This window comes from Rhinopithecus roxellana, chromosome 10, assembly GCF_007565055.1.
Source record: "Rhinopithecus roxellana isolate Shanxi Qingling chromosome 10, ASM756505v1, whole genome shotgun sequence".
In the NCBI taxonomy this organism is placed as follows: domain Eukaryota; kingdom Metazoa; phylum Chordata; class Mammalia; order Primates; family Cercopithecidae; genus Rhinopithecus; species Rhinopithecus roxellana.
The window spans coordinates 2,078,581-2,093,262 of NC_044558.1; the positions used below are offsets into that span (position 1 = coordinate 2,078,581).

Consider the following 14,682-nt stretch of genomic DNA (forward strand, 5'->3'; position numbering starts at 1 on the left):
AAGAAAGGAGAAGCTGATCAGATTCAGAGACTGAGGCATCTGGACCTCCAACCAAAGGCTCCCCTGGCCCTAAAAAGTCAGACTCCCGTCTCCTTAGCCCTTTCCCTCATAGACCAGCAGGTGGCACCACCGACAGGGATTTCAAAACCAAAACTAAAAGTGGAAACTCAGATCTTTTGTTTATGCAAATAGTTCATTCCCTCCAACATTCCTCCGGGAATGGTCCCCCCTCCATTCCACAGAAAACCCTCCCCTCCCTGCTGTGCGTGACACGGGCTCCCTCTGCACACAGTGCACGAAGGAGAGCCCAGGATTCAACACAGGCCTTGCAAGGGTGATGGGCACCCAGGCGGGAGGGAGAAGCCAGGGCATGGGAGGCAATTCAGGGAGACAAGAACACCCTTCTCTCTTCACACACTCTTCTCTCATCAATCCCACTGTGCACACACATGGACACACACAACACACACCCCATCCCTCCTCCTAAGGACCAGAGGAGACCTTATACATAGAAGCTCATGCCATGGTCCTTTCTTCCCTCTGGGCTCACGGCAGGGAGCAGAGAGAGGAGGGGACCCACTGTCCAGGAGGGGACACTCTGCCTGTGTCCCACACTCCACAGATGGTCTCTCCCAGACGCTCTTACTGAACCTGTGGGAGCCCTTTCAGAGACCCATGGGTGGAAACACTCACCCTCCACTAACTTGTCCCAAGCCAGTCCTATTCCTGGAAGGGGAGGGGAGGGATGGGGCCGGGCGGGGGAGGAGGCTGGAAAGGGAGTGTAAGGGGAGTGTGGTGGCCTCTGGACTGGACACTGCCCTGGGGAGTGACCCAATGCAGCAGCTGCAAAGGCCGCCCTCGCCACCCACACACCCCTGCTGAGAACATGTCGGTGAGGTCCAGAGTGGGCAGAGAGGAGGAGGATGCCCAGCGGTATGGCCATCTCGTTCCCTGTCACAGCCATTTCCCACATGGCAAGAGTGGTGAACCCCTCCAACTCCAGACACTCTTGTTTTGGCAGGTGGCTATTGTACCTCCTGGCCTCAACCCTGTTCCACAGGCCAAGAGACCCCATTCTCATCCCTCAGAAGTTATTTGGGGAGGTGACTTTCCCTCTGTTCCCCAAGCCTTACCCCAACAGCTTTGAAACAACTACTGTGATCACAGTCCCCACGGGATACAGGGTGAAGCTCATCTTCCAGCACTTTGACCTGGAGCCTTCTGAAGGCTGCTTCTATGACTATGTCAAGGTAGGGGCAGGATGGGCGGGCAGAGGGGAGACAAAACGGGACCCTCTGGGATCTGGGATCTGTTTGGCATGCACACCGCCAGACACAAGCCAGCCCCACAGGAGCCGATGGCCGACTGCATCTCTTAGAGCCAAGGGTTGCCCTGGATGGGGCACTCACTGGTGAAGAAGCCCTCAGTGAGCACTGAGGGGAGAAGCACAGAGAAGGGGACAGGACCCACTCAGGAAATTCACTGTGCACTGAGTCCAGAAAACCTTCCCCATCTGCTGTCTAGCTGAGAGCCTTTGGGAAACCACTGTGCCTCAGTTTCCCTGTCTCCAAGGAGAAGATTGGCATGGCTGCCTGCCTCAACAGGAACACAGGGACATGAGGAAAAGAAATGCGTGCTCTGGCAGCACGGGAATAGTCTTCAGCAAGGACAGTAGGCTCAGAACCCTCACCTCTGTGACAACCAAGGGTACCTTCCCTGACCCATCTTTCTATATCCAGTAAAAATGAGATTCCAGGCTTAAGCAGAGCCTGCGAAGGTCCAATAACTACCATTCCCAGGAGACCCCCGGAGGTAGGAGGTATGCACAAATAAGATTGTGGCTGACTGCCACAGTTACTACTTGAGAGAGTTACTACTTGAGACAGTCACTACAACAGTTACTAATGTTACTACTTGAGACCATCATTATGAGACTGAACAAAGGAGGACAAACACAGAAATGAAAATTTAAGACAAAAGAAACTGTTTTAAAGAAAGAGACCAAGGGAAGAAGAGAGCTCCCTGCTTCTAGTGAGCAAAGGCCGCAGACCCCAAGCTTCCACAGCCCTTCGTATTTATTGGGTAGAATGAGCATGGAGGAGGAGATAAAGATTGGTCAGCTGCTTGATTGATCACAGGTTCATATTATTTCTTTTTTTTTTTTTTTTTTTGAGACGGAGTCTTGCTGTCATGGCTCACTGCAAACTCCACCTCCCGGGTTCACGCCATTCTCCTGCCTCAGCCTCCCCAGCAGCTGGGACTACAGGCACCTGATACCACAGGAGGTTAATTTTTTGTATTTTTTAGTAGAGACGGGGTTTCACCGTGTTAGCCAGGATGGTCTCGATCTCCTGACCTCGTGATCCACCCGCCTCGGCCTCCCAAAGTGCTGGGATTACAGGCGTGAGCCACCGTGCCCAGCAGGTTCATATTATTTCTAACAGGCTTCAGATATGCCCTGTAGATAATCACAAGAAACGCTTGGGGCATGACTGCCCTCAGCATTCCTTCTGGGCAGCAGATGCAGTGTGTCAGTTTGCCAACATCCTGCATTTATGAGAAGAGTTTGCTGTTTACTCATATAGCCTCCAGTGGTATACTGAGTTGATCACCACCCTCACTCTTTCAGCCTCCAACATCTCTCCCTTTTTGTTTTTGAATTAATTTAGTAAAGACAATTCCAGGCTGTGCAGCCTTCAATTGCCGTTGGTAGTTTGTTCCATCTTCACATTCAGATTCAACTGGCTCATGGCTCGCACTGCAGGAGCGAGGCCCATAGCTGGGATCCATGGCTCTCTCCAGTCTCTGGTTCCATGGTCTCGCACACCTTGAGGGCGCCCACCTGGTTTGTTCATTTCCTGTGAAAACATAAGCATACCCTCGTCCGCAGTTAGTAAATCAACCAAAACAAAAGCAAAGGCTTTTGTGGCTGCAGCCAGGAGGCATGCTGTTGCTGAAGCATCTGCTCTACAAGCTGTCACTCAGCTTCTGCCTCTTTGATTAATTGCTGCGGGGTAAAACGTTCCACTGATAATGAGACAGGCTCTTTCCAATCAACAGAAGGCACAGAGAAAGCAAATCAAGGCTTATCCTTCTCGTGCAATAGCACAGCAAAGAAAACAATCTTCAAGATCTATTACCACAAGAGACCAATCTCTTGCTCCCGTATCCATAAGCCCACAAAACTTCTTTCTTCAATTTACACTGAACAAGTGAGTCTATTAGATGCCATGGGTTGTGATAGATAAATTTCCCGTGTAGTTGTACTTCCAAATCCCCGATTCCCTTGTTTCTCCTTTCGTGGAGAAGGGTGCAATTTACAGGGAATAAGCAACAATTGAGCAATATATTCTCCCTGGTTCAAAAACCCAAAGATCTTATGCCATTACCACTACCTGAGTTTCTCGTTTGTAATCCAAATCAACAATTCCCGGAACCACAGCAATGCCCTGTAAGTTAAGATGACTTTTGCCTAAAATTAATCCCATGTGTCCTGCTGGCAAAGGTCCCCAAAACCAGTGGGAATCTTACCGTGTTTGTCTCCTCCAACTAACGTAACTCGTTCTCTGACTGGGAGATCTAACCCTGCACTTACAGGTGTTTCTGCTACTGGAGGGAGCTGGAATCAATGAGTCTCCAGAAACCCACCCCTGAAAAGAAGTTGCAACCCAGACAGGGAATGCCCTCATTGTTTGAGGTGCCCAGGTCCAGGACCCCTTCTCATTTCCCAACAGGGGTGGGGGTGGGGGGTACCATTTTGATGAAACTTTGAGCAGCATTGATTAGCCCAATGATTTCCTTTATTGCAACGAGAGCAAAGTCCTAGCTTTTTTTTCTGTTGAGAGGGGACCTGTGTTATCAGATCCCTTCTGCCCAGAGGTCTGATGGCATTCTCCTTTAAAACATCCAATTTTTCTACACTTATAACACTTTCTCACTTTAGGGCTTAACCCTCGGCTTCCTTTAGATCTGTCAGCTACCAAATTAGCCATTGTCTGAGTCAACACTGCAGAGCAGTGAAGCTCAGTTCCCACATCTTGACAAGCTGAGAAAACCTCCCAAGTCCTCTGCACATCTCACAGGTGCCAGCACATGTCCACAATCCATGAAAGCCAAAGCCAAAGTTAGCCTTTCTGTAGTCACAAAAGCAGACAGTTCAAGCCAGTTTTTATCTGCCCTCTCCTGTTCACCACCCTCAATAGGTACTGTAGGTGCAGCAAAAAATTAGCTCAAACCCTGAAATAATAACAAAAAAATGGTACTTACCAAACTCCAAACAAAAGAGAAAAGAAATAACCAAATTCTTCCCCATGTTACCCTGATTCAAAAACTTCCTGTTCTCTGTACCACTTAAGAGCACTGACCTTATATTGCTGCCGGCAGACTTGTAACGGGCTTTCTCATTCGTCTGGTAGGTTTTAGGTTTTTCTGGGCTTTAGTTTTTCTGCTCCAGCAGACTGTCTTTGCTCAAGTCCCTATAGGACCCTATCTGTCCCTGTCTGTCCCTGCAAGTTTCTGCCAGTCTTTCCTAGTCTTTCTTTATCCCTATCTGTCCCTGTGTGTCCCTATGGTCCCTGTTAGTTCCTACAAGTTCCTGCAAGTCCCTACCTATCTCTATTTGTCTCTATTTATCTCTATTTATTTCTATGTATCCCTACTAATCTCTATTTGTCCCTGCAGGCCTCTTCAGGTCCCTGTTTGTCCTTGATTGTCCCTGTTTGGGCGCCACTTGTAACTGATTGCCATGATTACTACTTGAGACCATCACTACAACAGTTACTAATGTTACTACTTGAGTCCATCATTACAAGACTGAACGAAGGAGGACAAATGTAGAAATGAAAACTTAAGACAAAACAAACTGTTTTAAAGAAAGAGGCCAGGGGAAGAAGAAGAGAGCTCCCTGCTCTAGTGAGCAATGGCAGCAGACCCCGAGCTTCCACAGCCCTTCACATTTATTGGGTAGAATGAGCAGGGAGGAGGAGGTAACAATTGGTTGGCTGCTTGACTGATCATAGGTTTATACTATTACTAACAGGCTTCAGATGTGCCCTGTAGATAATCACAAGAAACATTACACTTGGGGCATGACTACCCTCAGCATTCCTTCTGGGTGGCAGATGCAGTGTGTCAGTTTACCAACATCCTGCATTTATGAGAAGAGTTTGCTGTTTACTCATGTAGCCTCCAGTGGTATACTGAGTTGATCACCACCCTCACTCTTTTGGGCTCCAACATAACATGAAAACGGAACATCTTCCCCACCCAGAGGAATTGGTGAGTGTGCAGTGTTGGGCGAGGGCATTTGGTGGCAGGGGCAAGAAGAGGTTGAGGAGGCTTTGAGGAGGAAGGAAGAGGGACAAGGCCATACCTCCTGACCCTGAGACTGGTGAGCTTCAGGGCTCATGTTCAATCAAGGGCATAAGGAGGCACTCAAGGTGTGAATGGTTTCATTAAGCCTAGGTGGAATTGGAAGGCAGAAAATAAAGTAGACATGTCCAGGCTCAGGGAATGAGGGGAGGGGAAAGGCTGGGTACAGGCAACCAGGACCCCAGGGGAACAGGCCGTAGGAGGTGGGGATGGAGAATGACCTGAAACCTGCCAGAGGAGCAGAAAACAGGGAAGGGGTGAGGTACCCAGTGCAGGACAACATGCAAAGAGTGAGTCAGTGGGAGACTTGGGGAATAGTTGAAGGTCACATGGGGAAGTTTGCAGCGGCCGAACCCAGCAGGTAGTGACCAGCAGAGCCAATATGGTGCATGATTCACTCTGGGCGAAACAAGGAGGACCATCACTGAGCCACCACGTGCGCCACTCCACAACAGGTCTTCTTCCTACTCCTTGTCCTTCTTCCACCAGATCTCTGCTCATACGAAAAACCTGGGGAGGTTCTGTGGGCAACTGGGTTCTCCACTGGGCAACCCCCCAGGAAAAAAGGAATTTTTGTCTCAAGGGAACAAGATGCTGCTGACCTTCCACACAGACTTCTCCAACGAGGAGAATGGGACTATCATGTTCTACAAGGGTTTCCTGGCCTACTACCAAGCTGTGGGTGAGTAGCCTCCCAGAGATGCCTTTTCTCTAACCTCAGCCACATTGAATGGAGGCCAGGAAAGGGAATCTTGAATCCAAAGAAGCTGAAAGCCTGGATTTTCTTGTTCCTCCCCTCAAGAGAGCTTTTCCTAACGAGGCCTGTCAACCTGGGATCTGTCCCCATGGAGCAGTCCCCAGAGAGCATTGGAGAGGCCTGGCCTGGAGGTCCAGGTGACATAAAGATGCCTTTGTCTTTAGGCCTCTGGTGAGTGACCTCCCTAAGATCAGAGCCACTAATCAAGTCTCCCAGCCGGAGCTTAACCCTCCTTCCTGAATGCCTTCCAGACCTTGATGAATGTGCTTCCCAGAGCAAATCAGGGGAGAACCCAGCCTTTCCCCTCCCCTCATTCCCTGAGCCTGGACATGTCTACTTTATTTTCTGCCTTCCGATTCCACCTAGGCTTAATGAAACCATTCACACCCCAGCCCCAGTGCCAGCACCTGTGTCACAACTACGTTGGAGGCTACTTCTGTTCCTGCCGTCCAGGCTATGAGCTTCAGAAGGACAGGTATTCCCACTAGGGTGAGCCAGAGTGGTGTAGCAGGGAGGCAGGGGTTGAGCCAGCCACAGTGGCCCCATGATGCCCTGTGGCTCTGTTCTCACAGCTGAGTGCAGTAGCGAGCTGTACACGGAGGCATCGGGCTACATCTCCAGCCTGGAGTACCCCCGGTCCTACTCCGCTGACCTGTGCTACAACTATAGCATCCGGGTGGAGCGCAGCCTTACCCTGCACCTCAAGTTCGTGGAGCCTTTTGAAATTGATGACCACCAGCAAGTACACTGCCCCTATATCCAGCTACAGGTACAGCCGTCCTACCCCTGAAAGACCCCTTCCTCCTCTTCTGTCTGCACTTAGCTCCTCTTGTCTCAATTTCTTCCTGGATACCCTGGCCTGCTGGGGCAGGAATTGGTCAACATCACCCATGGGCTGGGCAAGTTCCCACATAACTGGAATTGGGTTGTGGGGATCCCTTTCCACCTTCCCCTGAAAACACACATAAGGCAGGATTTCATCACCACCACCACCCTGGCCACCAGGCTACTACACAGTTGGCCCTGTGTAAAAATGTCCAAGCTGGAAAAAAAAAAAAAAACCCTCCTGCCCTACCAGATCTATGCCAACGGGAAGAACATTGGCGAGTTCTGTGGGAAGCAAAGGCCCCCCGACCTTGACACCAGCAGCAATGCTGTGGATCTGCTGTTCTTCACAGATGAGTTGGGGGACAGCCGGGGCTGGAGGCTGCCCTACACCACTGAGAGTAAGGCTCCCTGGGGGCCTCCCTCAATGGCCAGCAATGGGGAAAAGGTGGGAAGAAGGAAGGGCCGGTGGTTCTGAAATAAATACGCCCTCTGGTCTCCCCAGTAGTCATCAAGTGCCCCCAGCCCAAGACCCTAGACGAGTTCACCGTCATCCAGAACCTGCAGCCTCAGTACCAATTCCGTGACTGCTTCATTGCTACCTGCAAGCAAGGCTACCAGCTCATAGAGGTAACAGCCCAGGGCTGAGAGGAGAGAGCCGGCCCAGCATCCTGGGGGAATTCAGATGGTGGGTTCACAGCTGTGAGGAATTAGTCTCACCCCCCGCTAGAGTCATAGGCGCTTCAGCTGGAAGAGTCTCCTGGTCCACCAGCTCTCCAACTTGCTGCACACTTAAAACAGAGAGTTTACAATCCTCGAAGATTGCTTGAGCCCAATCATACAAGGCCCCTGTGAATAGCCACTGCACTTCAGCTTGAACAATATAGCCAGACTCTGTCTCTAAAAAATAAAAATCAGTCAATAAATAAATACGAAGTCAATGGCCCCCAAAAGAGACTCTCATTCCATTGATCTGGAGTAGAGCCTGAGCAACAAGACTATTTAAAACTACCCAGGTGATTCTAATGTGCAGCCAAGTTTAAGAACTATTGCCCTCGTCCAATAATCAAGAAAGCTGAAGGAACTGGAAAGGCAGGGTGGAGATGTAGTGACTTATCAATATCACATAGTGATTTTCTACGGCAGGGACTAGGACCCCAATCTCCTGCCTCCTGCTCCAGGGCTCTTTTACACATGTTGGTGGTCTCACCCTGGGCCCACCGTCCTGTCCTCAGCTCTGAAGATTCAGGAAGGAATATGGTTTTATCCGTGGATCGATCTCACAAAAGCTGGTAAACTAAAAATTCTCTGTGTCTCTGGACAGAGACCCAAGACTGGACATCCCTTCATTGCTCAATAGGTCCACACGGAAGACTTAATCAGAATCAAAGAAGAGACCTATGACATATCCTTAAGTCACAGTTGGCTGGGCGTGGTGGCTCAAGCCTGTAATCCCAGCACTTTGGGAGGCCAAGAGGGGCGGATCACGAGGTCAGGAGTTTGAGACCATCCTGGCTAACATGGTGAAAACCCGTCTCTACTAAAAAAATACAAAAAAAAGCTAGCTGGGCGAGGTGGCTGGCGCCTGTAGTCCCAGCTACTCGGGAGGCTGAGGCAGGAGAATGGCGTAAACCCGGGAGGCGGAGCTTGCAGTGAGCTGAGATCCGGCCACTGCACTCCAGCCCGGGTGACAGAGCAAGACTCCGTCTCAAAAAAACAAAGTCACAGTTAATTCATTTAATGCACATTTTAAGGGTCTACTGTCAGGCACTGTCCTAGATGTGGGAAGTTCAGTAAAAAGAAACCCACATAGTCACACAGCCTTTGTGGAGCTCACATTTGAATGTTGCATCAAGTCGAGTTCATCTGATGCATTGTTCTTTACTCCAAGGTGCTTCCATCTCCATCAGGAGGATTGGGTGGGTGTCCTGGGTCCAGAGGACTGGAGACTAACAACCTCTCTGCTCATATTACAACCCTCCCTTGCCTGCACCACCCACTGCCCTTACTTTTGCATTTGTCATTCACGTCATAGAATTTAAAGCAAGTCACACCATTTCTCACATTACCTACATTTTACTCAGACGGTCTAGTTCTCATACACATTCTTTTGCAACCAGGGCTAACTCTATGGGATGATTTTTGGTCTTTTGGGGTTTGTTTTGTTTTTGAGACAGAGTCTTGCTCTGTCACCCAGGCATTGGCATGATCTCAGCTCACTGTGAACTCCGCCTCCCAGATTCAAGCGATGCTCCTGGATTCAAGCTACTCAGGTACCTCAGCCACCAGAGTTGCTGGAATTACAGGCAAGGGCCACTGTGCCTGGCTACTTTTTGTATTTCTGGTACAGATAGGGTTTCTCAATTTTCCCAGACTTGACTCAAACTCCTGGCCTCAAGTGATCTGCCTATCTCGGCCCCCTAGAGTGCTGGGATCACAGGCGTAAGCCACTGCGCCTGGCCAATTTTTGGTCTTAGTAAAACTCACTCATATTGTCCAGTAACTTTTCATTTCAAAGACTGCCATTTCCTAGTCTTGTCCCTGCTCAACAGCAACAGCCCTTCACATACATCAACGTCTCCAGCACCTTTCAAAGGAGTGAGGTGGCTCTAGGATTTCAGGGAAGGCCTCTGTCCTTAGGAAAACTGCAACCCAGGAGAGAGAAAGTGATGCAGGCCTGGAGGCAGGGGATTCCAGCCAGAGAAACATGGTTCTGCCCTGGAGCACAGGCTTTTGTTTTGATACAGAAAACACTCAAACGTGGCTTGTGATTTTTTTAAATTACAAATTGTGGGATTCAATTGGACCTCAGTGGGAATAGGCCACAGTCTAGAGAGAGGATGATGGGGTCTATCAATTAGTCCCGCTCTGACTTGCTGCAGGGTGGCTCAGTGCTCCTGTCTGCAATGGGCTGGGGAGAAGGAAGAAGGAGCCACATCCATGGGGGAGCTGAGAGATGTCTTTGTATTGCCTCCCACTCCTGTGTGGGAAGGGCAGGAAGGGGACCTGCATTGCCTCTTGGCACTGATGGCGCCTGTTCCTCTGCTCAGCAGGGGAACCAAGTGCTGCACTCCTTCACAGCTGTCTGCCAGGATGATGGCACATGGCATCGTGCCATGCCCAGATGCAACAGTAAGTCACAATTCAGGGATATGATCCTGGGGACTTCCCACCTCCAACCTTGAGGACCTGGGCCAAGAAAGAAGGAGGGGTCCAGACTAAGCCTCTTTCCAAGAGACCCTCACCCTTGGATGAGGGTCTAAGAGACTTGTCCTTTGATGCCTATGGCCCATCTCAGGAATCAGTGAGTCCTCATCTCAATGGGATGGATGGGCTCTACCCAGAACTGAATTTCACACCACCCAACTCCTGTCCATTGTAAGGGCCCTCGCCACTGACTATCTTTTCTAAGCCTCTCAACGTGCTCTGCAGGTAGACAACTCACACTGCCCCCACTAAAGTTCCAGCACAGTCATTCTCAGCTCTCACCCTGCCCTGTGTTCTCTCCGAGTCAAGGACTGTGGGCAGCCCCGAAATCTGCCTTCCATTACACCACCACAATGGGGGTGAATACCTACAAGACCCGTATCCAGTACTACTGCCACGAGCCATATTACAAGATGCAGACTAGAGCTGGCAGCAGGGAGTCTGAGCAAAGTAGGGACCAACGCAAATGGAAATTTTCTCCCTTCCATCCCATTGGGTTATCCTCTGAGATTTCTCCCAGTAGAATCCCTAGGGAATGCACATTAAGGTATCTGCCAGGGCACTGGCTTCAGGGGCCTGAATTGTAGTGTAAAGAGGAAGCTAGTAGGTTTGAAGAAGGAGGAGCTGATGCAAAGAAAAGATTCAAATCACATAAACAGCTCACTGTCACCACATCATCCCCACTACTACCATTGCCTCCACCACATCCCCAGTGCTACCATCATTGCCATCACCACCACTACCAGTAACAACACCAGCAACACTACCAATAGCATCAATGCCAGCACAATCACCACCATCACCACCATCATCACAATCGATACCATTACCATTACCAACACCACCATCACCACTATCATTATTACCACCATTACCAACACCACTATCACCACCATTACTAACACCAGTGCCACCATCAACACCACCAACACCATCATCACCACCATCACCATTACCAACATCGTCATCACCACCAACACTAACACCACCATCACCACCATCACCACTATTATCACAACTAACACCATTGTCAACACTACCCTGATCACCACCACCATTACCAACACCACTATCACCACCACCACCATTGCCAACACCAACACTACCATCACCACCACCATTACCATCACCACTACCATTACCACCATCACCATTACCAACACCATCATCACCACCAATACCACCATCACCATTAACACCATTAACAATACCACCATTAACAACACCACTGTCATCATCAACATCGACATCACAATTGCCACCACCATTACCAACATCAACACCACCATCACCACCAACACCGACACCACAGTCTTTGCCACCATCATGACCACTACAGCTAACTCAGTGAAACTCCCCTCTCCATTCTCCCCTCTAAACCTGGTTGTGATTTTTGCACTTAGTTTTACTAAATGACTCTCACTCATTAGTGGGTATTTTTCAAACTTTTTTTAAATATTAGAAATCACATGCATTATAGGTTTGAAACAGAAAAAAAAGGAAAAAAATCTGGATTATAAATGGTATCCCTTAAGAGCTGGACTTTGGAGTCAGAAAACCTCTTGCACCTTGGTTCTGGCACTTAGAAGTTATGTGACCCTGTGCAAATTATTTAAGCTCAACTTCCTCATCCACAATGAGGATAATAACACACACCTGCAAGTGTCACTGTAGTGTTTAAATGAGACCATGCAGATAGAGTAAGAAACATGGCACATTTTCAGCAATCAGAAGACATAGCTACAATTATCATCTATGATTCCATGACTAAGACGCAATCACTGATAAGATTTTGATATATTCCTTCTGGTTTTTATGTCTACTTTCACAAATAGGGATCACAGCAAACATATATCAATAGTTAAGCATTCTGATTTTTTTACTTGACATTAAAACAAAATATAGGTCTAGAGCCTCTGAACACTTGACATTTTTTCTTTCTAGAGTTGAGCCTTTGACCTTTGGCCCTTGCCATGTTGTTCCTCCCTACCCCTCTCCCTGTCGAGCACACTCAGTACTTGCTGGCCTCTGCAACCTAGTTTTCTTACCCATTACCTCCCAACTTAATTCTTGCCTCCTCTGCCCTCAGGAGTGTACACCTGCACAGCACAGGGCATTTGGAAGAATGAACAGAAGGAAGGGAAGATTCCTCGGTGCTTGCCAGGTGAGTGGAAACCCTCTGGGGCCATCCTCAGGATTGTTAGCAGCCTGAAAGTCCTCAGAGGCAGCATGGCCCAGAAAAAGGAGACAGAGGAGAGGAGAGGAGAGGGGAACATCCCAGGAGAAAGCAAGAGAGGGGAAGAGTGCTGAATTCAGTCCCGAAATGCCGGCATTTTCACTAAGCAGATGGGAAATCAGAGAATAAAAACAACTGAAGACACCCCAGGAAGAAATAAACAAGAACAAGGGGCAAGACGTGGTGGCTCACACCTGTAATCCCAGCACTTTGGGAGGCCGAGGCAGGCAGATCACCTGAGGTCAGGAGTTCGAGACCAGCCTGGCCAACATGGCGAAACCCAGCCTCTATTGAAAATACAAAAATTAGCCAAACATGGTGGCACATACCTGTAGTCCCAGCTACTAGAGTGGCTGAGGCACAAGAATTGCTTGAACCCGGCAGGCAAAGGTTGCAGTGAGCTGATATCACGCCACTGCACCCCAGCCTGGGCCACAGAGCAAGGAGTCTCAAAAAATAAAAATAAAAACAAGAACAAGGAGAAGAGCCTGTTAATAGGCCAATGAAGGAAGTGTCGAGATGGGAGGAAAAAGAGAAAAGAGACAAGTCAAAAAGAGAGGGCAAACGGGGAGCTGGCTGGCCACAGAAGGAAGAGGTGTGGGACCTGGAGCTGACTTGCCCTTGTTTTCCCTTGCTCTCCCTCAGTGTGTGGGAAGCCCATGCACCCCATGGAATAGAGGCAGTGCATCATCGGAGGGCAAAAAGCCAAGATGGGCAACTTCCCCTGGCAGGTTCACCAACATCCACAGGCACAGGGGCGCGACCCTGCTGGGCGACCGCTGGATCCTTACAGCTGCCCACACCCTGTATCCCCAGGAACACAAGGCACAAAGCAACGCCTCCTTGGATGTGTTCCTGGGCCACACAAATGTGGAAGAGCTCATGAAGCTGGCAAATCACCCCATCCGCAGGGTCAGCATCCACCCGAACTACCGTCAGGGTGAGTCCCACAATTTTGAGGGGGACATCGCCCTGCTGGAGCTGGAAAATAGTGTCACCCTGGGTCCCAACCTCCTCCCCATCTGCCTCCCTGACAATGAGACCTTCTATGACCTGGGCTTGATGGGCTATGTCAGTGGCTTTGAGGTCATGGAGGAGAAGATTGCTCATGACCTCAGGTTTGTCCGTCTGCCCGTAGCTAATCGAGAGGACTGTGAGACCTGACTCTGGGGAAAGAATAGGATGGATGTGTTCCCTCAAAACATGTTCTGTGCTGGGCACCCATCTCTAAAACAGGATGCCTGCCGGGGGATAGTGGGGGCGTTTTTGCAGTAAGGGACCCGAACACTGATCCCAGGATCCCTTCTAGCCCCTTCTGGGCTGGTCCAGTTTGAAGTAGGTTCCTTCGCTTCAAGTCCTCTTGACCACTGGACATTGTCTTTCCTCCCTGGCATGAGCTGCTGACCCACCAGCCCATTCTCTTCTGACCAAAGAAAAATGACAATTCACCTTTTTTAAAAAGCTAACTATTTTCCTGAGTTTCAGAAAAGCGGACATATGTTCCCAAGTAACTTGTAAGGTACTATGATGGATGCCCTTTAAACACAATGAATGACTTTCTAGCCCCTCTGGGACCTGGTGACGAGCTCTTCCCAGCTCTGAAGTCTCTGATGATGATTCATTTAGCTCTTCCCCCTGCCATTCACCCAGAGAAATGACCTTGCAGCACAGTCAACGATCCAAAACCCATACCCGTCATGCTGTACAAGGCGGCAGCAGAGAGGGAAAGTCTTCACCGATACCTCAGCCCATCAGCAAGGGCAGAACCCAAATAGACTGGTGATTCTCCGAGAGGGGTGAACTTCCTTTTCTGTTACTTGTCAGATTCCAGGTTAATGTTTTGCTATTACCCCAAGTATAAAAAAAAGAAGAAAAATATCTCTATCACAGATCATGTTTCTAAATCTTAATATTTCTCCAATGCCTTTTTATCTCTAGAAGAATCCTCCTGTCACCGAAACACTCTCGCCCAGGCCACACTGTCCATTCCATTGCCCCCGCAATGACAGGAAGTGTGAGGAGGCGGCTACGAAGCATACAGTTCAGGGGTGACACAGTGACTTTATGCTGCTTGGTTGACGATATAATCATCCCAGAGGCTCCCAGTTGTAATTTCCTTCAATTCTTCAGGCCCTTCAATTAGAGTTCCTCTGGTTACCACATCGTGTTTACCCTCCAGTCTAAGGTCAACTGTTGAATTTAGCCCTCTTGGTCTATGGAATACCAAAGTCCATTCTCGATGGGCCCAAACAAACCTTTTTTGGCTTCTGGTAAAAACTGCCCTCCT

At 49.3% G+C, this 14,682-nt stretch overlaps 1 pseudogene; it reads left to right on the forward strand.

The window, feature by feature from the left end:
- Positions 1-886: 886 nt before the first annotated feature.
- On the forward strand, positions 887-13,687 carry LOC104681690 (annotated as a pseudogene).
- The last annotated feature ends 995 nt before the right edge of the window (positions 13,688-14,682 follow it).